Source organism: Musca domestica, unplaced genomic scaffold (assembly GCF_030504385.1).
Source record: "Musca domestica strain aabys unplaced genomic scaffold, Musca_domestica.polishedcontigs.V.1.1 5, whole genome shotgun sequence".
Lineage (NCBI taxonomy): Eukaryota > Metazoa > Arthropoda > Insecta > Diptera > Muscidae > Musca > Musca domestica.
In genome coordinates this window covers 22909801-22925004 of record NW_026712346.1, presented here as the reverse complement: position 1 = coordinate 22925004, position 15204 = coordinate 22909801, and positions in this window count along the sequence as shown.

Sequence of the window (15204 nt, the reverse complement as noted above, 5' to 3'; positions counted from 1 at the left end):
TTCTATCTAACAACAGATCTGATCATTACCAGTTTTATTTCAGCATAATAATGTATTATCATTCCGTAAAATCATTTAGATTATAATATATTAAAAAAAGGTGCCAAAATTTAAGTATAAAAACTTATTAATACTATAGAGAGTATATTAAAAATACCATAAATTACATTTTAGACCTACCCTACCAAGCAAATATAATTAAGTACGAAATTTAAGTATACGTAAAATTTGTATTTAAGACAGATAAACAATAATTGGATTTAAATATTTCGTTTTTTTTTTTTCTCAAAACTAACAAAATTTAAAAAAAAAAAACATTGTAATTTTTAAGGTACTATTAGGAAAGTACTTACAAATATTGTAGTGCAGTAAAAAGGGAAGTGTACTTCTGTAAATTTAAATGAAAATATTTATAATTATACACCATGAGGTGGTAAGCTGAACGATTTGTCATTTCAAGGGCATAGAAAATTACATTAACCCAAATGACCGAAATATCAATTTATGACTTCCCAAATGGTTTGTAACAATCTTGAAACTTCAAAATCAAAATTTTTTCTTTTCTATTAGGAGATATGATCGTCATTGAAGTAACGAAACCCATGTATACGCAAAGTAATTTAACTACCTATAGATTTTAGATAATTCATAGCATAAACTTTATACATACTATACAATGAAATAATACTGAAATACCTATATATATGAACATAAAATAAAGTAACTATTTTTTATGCCTAATTTATTACACTATTACTGAATAGTAAAATATTCTTAGGTATTCTTTGTTTTTTTTTTGTTTTTAGTTTTGGCAATGCCTAATCACTATTCGTAAAGACTTCTTTAAATTCGCAACTAATTATTAATTATACTGTAACATTTCTTCCTTTATTTGATTTGTGATATTATTTTTAAAGCAGATATCAGTGTAAATGATTACACGCAAAAGTAATTATACGTTCATTCTATATATATATAGACGATCCTCACTTTCTTATAATATATCTTAGTCATGTAGTTGTGAAACAAGCAGTAGTTTATACACATAGTATACTTGCAATAAATAAATAAAAAATATTTTGTTAAAACTATTATGACAATTAGCATATAACCCATTATTGAAAAGAAAAAATCAATATACCCCATAATAAATTCCAATGATTATCATAAATAAAACAATGAAACATATAACCAAAACCAGGCTCAAAATACATACCTAATCTAAGAAGATAAAATAATAAAAAAAAAACAATGAAAGAAACAATTAAAATAAAATTGTGTGTTTTAAAAGAAACTTTATCGATGATATCAACAAAAAAAAAATGCTGGTGTTTTATTCAGGGTATTTTGAACAACAACAAGGGATGTTATTTTGGTGTTTTCTAGATAAATGATCGGATGTTTATTCCATGATGTGGAGATAGGTGTGTCCTGATACTATGCTTTGCTGTTGGCGTAAATCTAAACCTTCACATGGCCCTAAAAGAAGAAATCGCAAGATGTTAAATCGTAGGATCTCGGTGGCCAATTGTGATCACCTTTTAGAGAGAGAGAGAGAGAGAGAGAGTGGTTGTGTTGCCTGTGTGATACATAGTGTCATAGTAGTGAAAATAAACATTGTCTCGATCAAAAGCAATCAACCGCGATCATTACAATCACTAACCATATCTCAATAGTGCAATCCGTTGGCCGTTAAGGAGGGAGTGGCTTTTCAATAATAATTCTTACGCCAACTGCGAATATTTGGTTTGTTGACGTAGCTATCGAGGTGGACACTTAGGGGTATATAGAATTTGATACTGCCAAAATGTGACTCAACGAAATAACGGTTCTATATACTACTTATCGTTGAACGAAATACATCGAATATTCCCTTCAGATTATTTTCAAATAAAATAATTTCTCTCATAGAACGCAAACGGGAGCATTGGATTTTATTAAAGCTTGGCGTATCTTAAAAATCCGCCTTAGGCCAAGTGCGAAAATGGTCGAAATCAGTTCACTCCTTCTGGTACATCTCCAGGTTGAATAATTATAACTCTATCTACATTAGATAAAGTGTGAATATGGGACTTATCGTCCAAAACTCCTAGTACCTTCCCACAAAGGGTTAACATTTTGAATAATTATAACTCTATTGAAATGCGAAACCAGTCAGCGGGTGTCTTTCAAACTTCGTGTCTCAAATTGTCTGTTAACTATGTGTAGATGTGAATATGGAATATGGAGGATATACAATGTGAATTGAGAATATGAGAAAAATATCTACGTTTTTATACCCTCCACCATACTATGGAGGATATATTAATTTAGTCATTCCGTTTGTAACTCCTCGAACTACTCATGTCAGACCCAATAAAGTATATATATTCTTGATCAGCGTAAAATTCTAAGACGATTTATCCATGTCCGTCTGTTTGTTTGTGTGTCTGTCTGCCTGTCTGTTGTGATCTTTCGAACAAATTGAGATAGAAGGCTAAAATTTTGCCCACAAGTATATTTTGCCAGTAGGCAGGTTAAGTTCATAAATGGACCATGTAGGTCCAAGTTATCATATTGCCCCCCCCCCTCCATATAACAGTACCTTCACCGGAATTGTTTCAAATTTGGCATTTTAAGATCGTAATGGATACTGCAGCCTAAGACAGAAAATAATCTGTGTAGGTCCACGTCTTCGTATAGCCCCCATATAACGGTACCCCCCGATATTCGGTATTTTGATGATTTTAGCGACATTATTTACCGGAATTTTTTCAATTTTGGTATTTGAAGTTCGAAATGGATACTACAGCCTATGACAGAAAATTGTCTAAGCAGATCCACGTCTTCGTGTAGCCCCATATAATTGTGCCTCCCAGTATTCGATATTTTGATGATTTTAGCGTCATTATTCTCAGAATCGTTTCAAATTACGTATTAAGAGTTCGTAATGGGAACTACAGTCAGTGACAGAAAATTGTATACAGGTCCAGGTCTTCGTGTAGGCCCCATACATCAGTAACTCCCTATATTCGGTATTTTGACGATTTTGGGTACAATACCCAAATTGTTTGAGTTGTCGTATTTGAAGTTCGTATTGGATGCTACAGCCTGTGACAGAAAATCGTCTATGCTGGTCCAGGTCTTCGCACAGCTCCGATGTAACGCCACCTTCCTATATAGCATATTTTTATGATTTTAGCTACATAATTCACCGTTTGTTTCACGTTTCGAATTTGAATATGGTAATGGCTTATGACAAACAAAGCATATGTAGGTCCACGTCGTATAGACCCCAATATAACGGCTATAGAATTTGTTAAGGATTCTATTTTTTGAAATTTTCCAAATTTGTTCCAAACGGTGGAGGGTATTTAAAGTTCGGCCCGGCCGAACTTACTGCTTTTTAACTTGTTACCAACTGGTTAATTTTATCAATATCGGTTTAGATTTGGATATAGCTCCCATATATATCTATATCCCATTTCAGGTTTATTGTATACCAAATTGTTAATATCAGCTCAAATCAAGGGTATTTTGGCACGTACGAACTAATTCAACCGAATTCAACTCGAATATTTTTCATAAATATATGAAAATAATATTTCTGAACTTTATTGAATCTGATTTCGTTGACGTATGTAGTCAGACATCGGAGGTAAAGCCACAGTCAGGGAATGGTTTAGAGAATTTTGCTTCAAAATATCATTTTGTTGGTTGGGACACCCAAAATTATTTCTGGTTACGTCGGTGATCAGAGATATAGAAATTCCCTATATGAAGCTAGAGGGCGCATAAGGCAATTGTCAAGAAATTTTATATGGTCAAAAACCAGAATAACTATTTTCCAGGACTATATCTTATCATTTCAAAAATAAAATGAACCAAAAACATGAATACGCAAGAAATACGTAAAATGTTCCTCTAGCCAACATTGTTTCCAGAAATATTGCCGCAAATTATGGATGAAACATATATATGGGAGCTATAGCTATATCTGAACCGATTTTCACCAAATTTAATGGACTTGCTTCTAGACTGAATTCGGTCGGATGTGCCAAAATTCAGGTCGTTGTACTGATATTGGCTATTTGATGCACAATTAACCTGAAATCGGATGAAGATATATATGGGAGCTATATCCAAATCTTAGCCGATCTTGACAAAATTTGTTACGCTTATTTCAGAGCTGTGTCTGATATCTGGTACCAAATATAATTGTTGTGGAGTGCATATTACGAATGTGAGGGACTATAAACCAATTTTCTCTAAATTTGATGTACTTGCTTCTAGAATGAATTCGGTGGCATGTACAGAAATACCGGCCATTTGGAGTAATATTGACCATTTGTTGCACAATTAACCCGACATCGCTTGAATATGGGAGCTATATCTAAATCCGATTACACCAATTTCAATAGGGTTCGTCTTTGTATATTTTATTGTTTACAAAATTTCATCTCAATCGGATAATAAATGCGACCTGCATTTTGTTCACAAGAATACATTGATGGACAGACGGGCATGCATAAATCGTCTCAGAAAGTGATTCTATGAATATCCTCAAAAGCAACTATGGGTCTGTTACAAGCAAGCAAAAGACTTTTTTAAATCACCGGAATCAGAAGTATTTTATGTTAAAGTTGGTTCTTATTTTTGAAAAATGTGAAGATGTGGCTAACAATTCCATTGACATCTAAAATTTGATTTGGGATAATGCCGTGACAAATATAACGGAACAAGAAATTGGAAGAAACTAGTAGTAATTAAAAAAGAAGTTATGCGAGGGCAATAAATAAAACCCTGTATTAATATTCTATTTTTTTCGTTACGAATTCAAAATAATTTTTATTTTGTTTATTACCAGCAAAAATTGTGTAGGCTCAAGTGCCACTGCCAGTAATACTAGTACACAACTACATACCCTCTTCATAACAAGAATGTCTAAAGATTATGATATATAATCACTTAAATAATTGTTTGAGTTCAAGATCAGATATTTTACACTGTGCAACACAAAAATAATTACCAGGAAATTCCAGCAGAATATGAAAGTATGTCGGGGTCATGAAAGTTTACATCACAAAGTAACCTTAATAGAGGGAGCAAGTTTCTTTCTCATCCGATCTTTTGGACATTTTCGGAATAAGATTCCTCGGAATCCGTACATTTTATGTATACAGTGTCTTCGGCAATGTTGCAAAGAAAAAAAACGAGAAATATATTGATCGAAAATTTTAACCAAAAATTGTGTCAACAAAGGGATAATTTTTGTACTTTTTTTTTAAGATGGTTAAAAACTCCTTATAAACGGGATCGAAACAAGTCAAAATATTCTACAAAATATTCCACAAAATTATAGGTCATATAAGGTTTTTCCTAAACGCCAAGAATTCATATATTAAGGACCAAACGTCATTAAGGCCTTCATATTATTTTGACTTTATAATTTACAAATAATAATCAACCTTTTGGTACATACCCTGATTTTAGTAATTTCAAGGGTCTTGACCATACTTTTCACCGATTTGGCTTCAAATTCACACATAATTTTCCACAACCCAGACAGTTCACTGTACAGTGAAATTATTAAAAAAGCTTGCAGTGATTTGGGAAATGCGATATTTTTAGATATAAATTACGGTTTTTATTAATAAATATTAATGATATTTCTCCATGGTTTTATTGTTTTGAGATTCTCAATGAAATTTGATGTATAATAATCCTTCCGTTTGACACTTCCCCAAAAAAAGAAAAAAATTAAAAATTTTTACTTTGATTGGAAATGTGTTCAATAACAGTGAGACAATTCCAACATATAATTCTCATAAAAACTATTTTACTTGATATATAGCTTATTCTGAGATTAATTTTTTCAATATAATTCAAGTTTGTTTTTTATTCGTGTTTAATATTCCTGCTTTAAACTTTTTGGGAAGATTGTTGCAAATATTATTTTGACTTACAGTGAATTTTAATGAGGAATATTTTTGTCATTGATGCCATTCTTCTAAAATGATGATTTGTTGGAGAATTCTGCATAAACTCACATGTGTATATATAATTTCCTCGGGTTTGGATTGAGATATTAAACGTCTTCTGGGACCTTCAGTAGAATTTTATGACCAAAATATTCCTCTTTTTTCTCTGCAATATTGCCGAAGATACTTTATACATCAAATGCACGGATTCCAAGGAATCTTATTCCTAAAATAACCAAAAGTGTAGAAAAGTAAGAAGCTGTATGTTCGGCCGGGCTGAACTTTGAATACCCTCCACCGTTTTGAAAAAATCTGGAAATTTTCAAAAAAAAAAAATAAATAAATAAATAAATAAATAAATAAATAAATAATAATATTCAAATGCGAAACTTGAAAAAAAATTCTGTTTATAATGTTGTTAAACCCATCAAAATGCCGAAAATAGGGAGGTACCATGGGGGTTATAAAACGAAAAATTTCTGGCATATGCTGTAGTTCCATTACGAACATTAAATAAATATATTCCAATACGAACAAATATAAATATAAATATATATATATATATATATATATATATATATATATATATATATATATATATATATATATATATATATATATATATATATATATATATATATATATATATATATATATATATATATATATATATATATATATATATATATATATATATATATATATATATATATATACATCACAAACTTATAATACCAAGTTTGAAATAATTCCGGTAAATAATGTCGCTAAAATCAGCAAAATACCGCATATCGGGAGGTACCGTTATATGGGGGCTCTACGAAGACGTGGTCCTTCATGGCCCATTTTCTGTCTTAGGCGGTAGTGTCCATCACGAACTTATAATACCAAATTTGAAATAATTCCGGTAAATAATGTCACTAAAATCAGCAAAATACCGCATATTGGGAGGTACCGTTATACACTGAAAGAAAAAGCTTCATACCATAAATGAAATCCTGCGTTCCGTCAATGAAATTTGATATTGATTTTGAACCAACGTAGAGGTTCATTGAAGAAATGAAAAAAAGTTTCATTGAGTTTCATTAATGTAAAATTAACGAAATTGTTCATTAATATAATGAAAATTCTTCCTTGATTCAGTGGAATGAAAATGGTGGAGGGTATTAAAAGTTCAGTCCGACCGGAATTTGCTGTTTTTTACTTCTTAATATCTACACCACACTGTGTCGTTGTGCATTTGTTTGTAATTTTGTAGAAATACGCGAGATAAACCCTACTTTTTTGTATGATCTTTATAAAATTATGTTCTGAGTCGGTTTATGCATGTCGATAAGTGTGGCCGTCTGCCCATGTATTTTCATGAACAAAATGCAGATCGCCTTTATTGTCCAACTGAGATGAAATTTTCCATCTATCATTTGTTTGAACTGAGAAAGAACTCCATAACGTAACGTTTCATCCATTTCATGAAACTGCTTCATTAAATTGGAGCACAAATTTAAATATAACAAGTTAAAAACGAATTGGAAATTTTCAAAAAATAAAATAACTAAAAAATTCTGTTAAAATTTTACAAATACCGAATATAGCCGTTATATTGGGGTCTATACGACGTGGACCTACATAGGCATTGTTTACCATTAGCCATTGTAATATCAAATCATCAAAATATCGTATATAGGGAGGTACCGTTATATCGGAGCTGTGCAAAGACCTGGACCGGCATAGATAATTTTCTGTCACAGGCTTTAGCATCCATTACTAACGTCAAATACGATATCTCGAAAAATTTCGGTGGGCATTGTACCTAACTCGTCAAAATACCGAATATAGGGAGGTACTGATATATGGGGCCTATATGAAGACCTGGACCTGCATAGGCAATTTTCTGTCACAGACTGTAGTTCCCATTACGAACTCTAAATAAGTAATTTGAAACAATTCCGGTGAATAATGTCGCTAAAATCATCACAATATTGAATATTGGGAGGTACCGTTATATGGGGGCTATACGAAGACGTGGACCTGCACAGATAATTTTCTGTCGTAGTATCCATTTCGAACTGCAAATACCAAAGTTGAAACAATGCCGGTGAATAATGTCGCTAAAATCATCAAAATACCGAATATCGGGAGTTACCGTTATATAGGGCCTATATGAAAACGTGGACCTATATGAACCATTTACGAACTTAACCTTCCTACTGGAAAAATAAACACGTGTGCAAAATTTTAGCCTTCTATCTCAATTCGAAAGATAGCGTGATTACAACAGACAGACGGACAGACAGACGGACAGACAGTCGGACAGACAGACGAACATGGCTGAATCGACTTAGAATTTTACGCTGATCAAGAATATATGTACTTTGTTGGGTCTGACATGAGTATTTCGAGGAGTTATAAACGGAATGACAAAATTAATATACCTTCCATAGTAGGGTGGAGGGTATAACAATTATCACAATGTAAATACTTTTGTTGCGTATTTGTTTGTATCAAACAGCGTGGTTATGTATGACTTCTATATTCACATTTTTTACTGAATTTTGTATAAATAATTAGTTTCGTAACATTAATAAAATCCGTTTCATATTTTCAATGAAACCAAAAATCATTGAATTTAAAAGCAACGTAAGTTTTCATTGCCTGAACAAAACATTTATTATATTAATGTAGCTTTTCATTGCATCAATGATATGGGGGCTATACGAAGACGTGAACCTACGTGGTCCATTTTCCATACCAAAAGTCCTGCAGACATAGTATACATTTGAGTAAAATTTTATCAAACTGCTTCATTTCGTTAGGAAGCTAGCTTGAAGTGATTTCAAAAATATATATACTTTGTGGGGTCTAATATTTGCAACACACATATGCTTACTTTTACCGTACCACGTAATAAGTAAAGCGGCAACGCAGTTAAGACATTCCCAACTCTGGATTAACATTTATCTTTATTTTGGGCTAATAAAATCATACAATTTCAAAAAATCATACATTTCTTACCAAACTCATGGGTGGAGATTGGTAAGGACTTACTCGATAAATACGTTCACAAAAGTATTGGGTTTCTTTTATTAACCTTTTATGCTTAACAAGAGATATGATTTTTATACCCTTAGCCTAATGGCTAAAGGGGATATATATAATTTGTATTTGCAAACATGTGACTGTTCCAAATAACATTCATTTAAAGACGTGGTCGAACATTTGATACCCTACAACATTACAATTTGCGGTAAAGTTTCTTCAGATCTGAAAAACTTTTGAATATAATATCTACTAAATAATAAAATCAAGTATTCTCTTTTCGAATTATCGGCATAGAACTGGAAGCAATATTACCGAAAAAAATATATATTTAAAAACATCGGAATTTGACGAATTTCATTTTACTTTAATTTCATTCACATAGTCTAACAAAAGCTAAATATTATCCGAACATCATCCAAAATATAAGACTCCAACGCTGTCCTAAACTCTAGCCCATAAAAAATTTCATTTCAATTGGTCCTTAGTTGAGAACTGTAGGTCGACTCCAAAATCTAGACCATTTAGATTTTTGGTTCATTTTTAACCCTAAATATTTTGCGAACATCTCTCAAAACTATTGGCTTCTATTCCGATCCTTACCCTACCTCCACATAAAATTTCGTGAAGATTTTTACAGATATTTGCGACCTGAATATAATACCCCCAACTTATGTTTTGCAAGGTGGAAAACATATTAAAAACCGTTATATGGGGGCTATACGAAGACATGGACTTGCGCAGACAATTTTCTATCTTAGGGTGTAGTATCCATTTGGAACTTCAAATACCAAATTTGAAACAATTCCGGTGAATAATGTCGCTAAAATCATCAAAATACCGAATATAGGGAGGTACCGTTATATGGGGGCTATATGAAAACGTGGACCTACATGGCCGTTTTACGAACTTAACCTGCCTACTGAAAAAATAAACATGTGTGCAAAATTTTAGCAATCTATCTCAATTCATTCGAAAGATATCGTGTTTACAACAGACAGGCAGACAGACAGGCAGACGGACATCGCTAAATCGACTTAGAATTTTACGCTGATCAAGAATATATACACTTTGTTGGGCCTGGCACGAGTATTTCGAGGAGTTACAAACGGAATGACAAAGTTAATATACCCTCCATAGTATGGTCTAGGGTATAAACATATACAATTTAATATTTTAAGTCCAATTGAAAAAATTTCATGCCTGAAAAATATGACAAAAATAAAAAATATTCACATATTTATTACCATATTTTCATGCAATTTTTCTGGATTTTATTATTTTCTGCCAATATGCCTCTCTGAATTGGTGAGAATTATCAAAATCCATTCAGCCGTTCTTATGTTATAAGCGGTCTAACTAGCATCGCCTTATACCGATATCGGTACGTACCGTTATATGAGGGCTATACCAGATCATGGACCCATACATGCAATGTTTCGCCACCGGAGCTGGAAACCATTATGACCCAAAAATACCAGTTTTTAGACTAATCCGTGAAAAAATGTGGCAAAAAAAACTAAAATACCGAATATTGGGAGGTACCTTTATATGGGGGCTATATACCCTCCTTTCCGAGGTGGAGGGTATAAATAAAACGCAACAAAGTCAAACGGCATAATTTTACATGTTTTTTTTAAATTTTATTAAAAAAAAAGTAAAAAATGTCGGAATAGCATTAAATTTTAGAATAACTTTAGATTTGTTCGAATTGGTCACCTTTGGCACGAATTATGACCTTCAAAGTGCTATGAAACCGTCACATGCTGAATGTTACTCTGCGGTATATTGGACCAATCCCGGCGCAGCGCTTGCTTGAGGTGATCGACACTTTGGTATTTTTAGTGAAAACCTTGCATTCCAAAATATTCCAGACACAATAGTCCAACGGATTGGTATCCGGAGATTTTGGTGGCCATTGTGCGCTGAAAATGAAACGAAGAACCTCATTTTGTAACCGTTCTTGGGATAATATTCGACATTTATTCAAATGCCACGGTCGATTAATACGTGCGGAGAGCGACCATCGGCTGTTATGGCAGCCGGCGCTTGAGTTCTGGTGACGAACCGAAGGTGCACATTTTCAGCTGACCTCTTTGGAAAGTAAAAACGATCATTTTGTTTGTTTAAAATAGAGGTGGACAACGAATATTTTCTCATCGGAGAAAACCAAATTCGCAGTTCACCACTTTCGGCCAAGCGAAGCAACCCTCTAACTCTTTTGAGTCTATTTTTTTTCTGCGACGCTGGTCTCGATCAAGTCTCTTCTTTATTTTGCGAACCATTTCTGCTGATGTTGCTGTTTTCTTCCGTCCACTTCCTTGACGTCAGGCTATTCTACCAGTGTTACGGTAACGAACGATGTTACGAGAAACAAAAGATGTATTCACATTTAAATGCTGGAGTACTCTAACCAGCCACTTGTGGCTTTCCAGCCAAATATAAAGAAATCACACTATCACGCTTGAATTCCATCACGAATAACTTTTTTCTGGAAAATTCTCACCAAAATGCTTTTGTACGCTTGTAAAAAATAAAATGAGCTGTGACTGGAACAATTTTAACAGCTGTCGGCTGAGTGGCTTAGAAATGACAGCAGTCTAAAGTTGGTTGCAGTTTTTTCATCTCACCCTGAATATGCGATATCTTGGATATTAACATCACGGTGACGATCAGAAATTACCTTTTTGGTTAGTTGTGGTTTGGCAGGGGTTAAAAATTTTTCGGATTAATGAACATTTTAGTATTTTTTACATAAAAGTTATGACTATTTTACCCGCTGATGGCCATCCAAATTCAATGGCCATCCAAATTTGTATGCTGTTTCGCAGCCTCAAACACAAAACCCAATCTAAATTCGATTGGTCTATATTTGAGATCTGTAGGGCAACTGCAAAATTAGGAATTATTGGTTTTTAGTGCATTTGACCCCTAAATATTTTGCGATAATCTCCACAAGCAATGGGCTCCTATTCTGACGATAACCCCACCTCCATGCAAAATTTTCTTAATTTATCCAAACATTTTTTTAAAATTTAATAATATTTCTGATAGAAAGTTAAGGATATGTAATATGATTCTATGAAGGTAAAAAATGGGCAAGATCGGTCAACTCCATCATCTACCTTTCGCAAAAATTAAATTTATTTATATTTTTTTAATTGCTTAATATTATTTGTTCTATCAGTGCTGTGCGCTGTGTATGTAGGAACTCAGTCCTCCTTCTACGTTTCCAACAAATGTTCAAAATAGAAGTATCTGATATTGCCCAAGATTGGTAAAATTAAATATTTCCGATGCACTTATGTCTGGTGGAAGACTGCTCCAATCATAAGAAATTTTTTTTGGAATTTTGACCCGATTTTTATTAAGCTCAACATATTTTAATACATCCGTTTATATTAGATCTGTTGTGAAGATGTGTCAAATTTTTGGAAAAAATTAAATCCAATACATAGTTTAAAGTTTGCACATCGAATTTTATGCAATTCCAAATTATGTACTTTCATTTGATTTGAAAAATTGTAATTTCTTTTATACTGCTCACAATCGCGTAGTTTATCAGAGTCAGGGTAGCAATGGTTTAAAATTGACAAAAAATTATTTTCTGGTAGATCATTGTCATTCCATTAGACTTTTTATATCCTACACCACAAGGTCTTTGTGCATTTGTTTGTAACAGGCAGAAGGAAACGAGATAGACCCATAGTTCCTTTTGATGATCTGCGTAGAATCACATTCTGAGTCGATTTATGCATGTCCGTTCGTCTGTCCATGTATTTTTGTAAACAAAGTATAGTTCGCATTTATTGCCCGATCCAGATGAAATTTTGAACAAATCGTTTGTTTGGCCCAAGGACGAACCCTATTGAAATTGGAGATAATCGGTAAAAATTTAGATATAGCTCCGATTTGTTATTTTTGTCATTCGCAGCCGTAATATGCACTTTGTAACAACAATATTTGGGGAAAAATGTCAAACACAGCTCAGAACTATCTTTGCCAAATTTTATCGAGATCAGTTCGGATTTGGATATAGCTCCCATATATATCCTTATCCAATTTCAAATTAATTGTGCACCAAATGGGCAATACAATTCCGAATTTAAAAGATACAAATGCTTCGGCATATTTAGTCCTTTGAATTCTCCTATAAAAACTTTTAACTGTTATGTGGAGCTCTACTAAATGTGGAGCTCTAACTAAATTATAAAGTCGGCCCCGCTAGACTTTAAGACTTTCTTTACTGGTTTACAGTGACACATAGGAAGTTACTCATTAGGATCAAATAAGTTTTTTCAATATACTCTGACGTCTTTTAAAGATTTATCTCCACGCCGCTCAATGGTAAGAACTTATTGCACTGCAGATCGGGTTATCGGTATGAAATTTTGCACCATATGAAGAATGTGGAGCACGATTTTAAAATAATAGATATATTTACGATTATTCTTAATGAGAATTTTATGTGTGTGGGGGATATGTATGTTCCAAAATACGGCTTTTAAATAACTTTAGGCATTTTATTACTTTTGCTAAAGGTCTATTGACCTTTAATTTCCAACGAAGCACATTACTCTAATCTAGAGATTTTCATTCAAAACACTCCTATAATCAATTAATAGAAAACAAAATTGTATTCCATGTGGGTTAAAGATTACGAAATTATGGATTTTTAAATATGTGGTATAAACGAAGTTATCGAATATGCCTGTTCTTTACCTCATGGGTGATTGTAAAATTTTTCAAAGCTCTTTTCAGCATTGAATATTCTACATTCAAATTATAGACACCAGCATTTTTTACGTCAAGGTTAAATTACCCATTCCATTTTACATTTATTGTGATTTTCTTTTTTACATAGAGACATGACATTATCCTATCATATGTATATTTTATAGTTAATCCTGGAACCATTGTTTAAATTTATGTGCAAATACGATTTAAAAAATAATCTCAGCATGCATAGCATTTTGTATTCTCATATCCATCCACATGTCCACCTACGACAATGTTGCTCAGTCCAAAGTAACAACACAGCAAAGAAATTTATTTAAAATAGTTTTTTTCTTGGATCATTTTTCTTGGTCGTTCGGTCTCTTCTTGCTTTTATATTTGTTGCTGTTGCAGTTTTTCCTGTAAAACAGCATCACCAACACTAATTACCAATCCCTGTGTGCTTCATCAAAGCACCTACCCAGTAAACAATTTTTGCCGAATTCGGTCCGATTTCTGTCAGAATCTCTGAAAAAATGTCCGATTCTGATTCCGAATTCCTTCCGATTTCGGTACGAAAGTTGTATGGACGTGGTCACCGAATTCGGAAAGATTTTCTGAAAAAAATCTGAAAAAATATTAGATTTTCTGGACGAATTCGGTCCGAATTCGGTGAAAATTCTTGAAAAAATAGGAGAAAAAATTAGATTTTCGGAAAAGATTCGGAGGACAACTCCGAATTTCTGAAAGAAATCGGGCAGAATTCGTCTGGAAATTCGGCGGAATATTCAGATTTTCTAAAAGAAATCGGTCAGAATTCGAAAGAAAATTCGGAATAAAATTCAGATTTTCTGAAAAAAAAAAACGCTCAGAATTCGGGAGAAAGTTCCGATTTTCTGAAAGAAATCTTTCAGAATTCGGAAGAAATATCGAAAAAATCGTCACACCACTTAAAAATGAAAAAAAAACACATATTTATTTAAAAAACAAACAATTTATTTCGGGTTTCGTAAAAATGTAGTTTAAATATTACATCTATAATACATTTACATTATAAATATTATTTTTATTAGGAACATAACATACAGTAGCACGTTTCTGTTTCAACTGCTAAACAAGAACTAAAAATAAAAAGCAGTGCACACAGAAAACCGGTATGTAGTTGTTTTTGCAATTTTTTTCCATCATATTTTTTTGGGAACGAAAGAGAAAGAGGCTGATTCACAACAACAACAAAACGCACATTTTTACAACGGAAAATCTAACAGTTCACAATAACAATAACAAATAGCATTTTTGCTTTGCGCTTTGTTGTTGTTGAGATCTTGAAATGAATGATCACAACAACAACTACTATGGGAGAGAATGTGTCAAACCACCACCATCCGTTTACATGTGGGAGAGAATATGCCAGAGCAATAGACAATCTACTCTCTCCGTTTGTACATTTTTCGAGTTTTTTGCGCTTAAAAACACAGGAAAATGTGCAGAA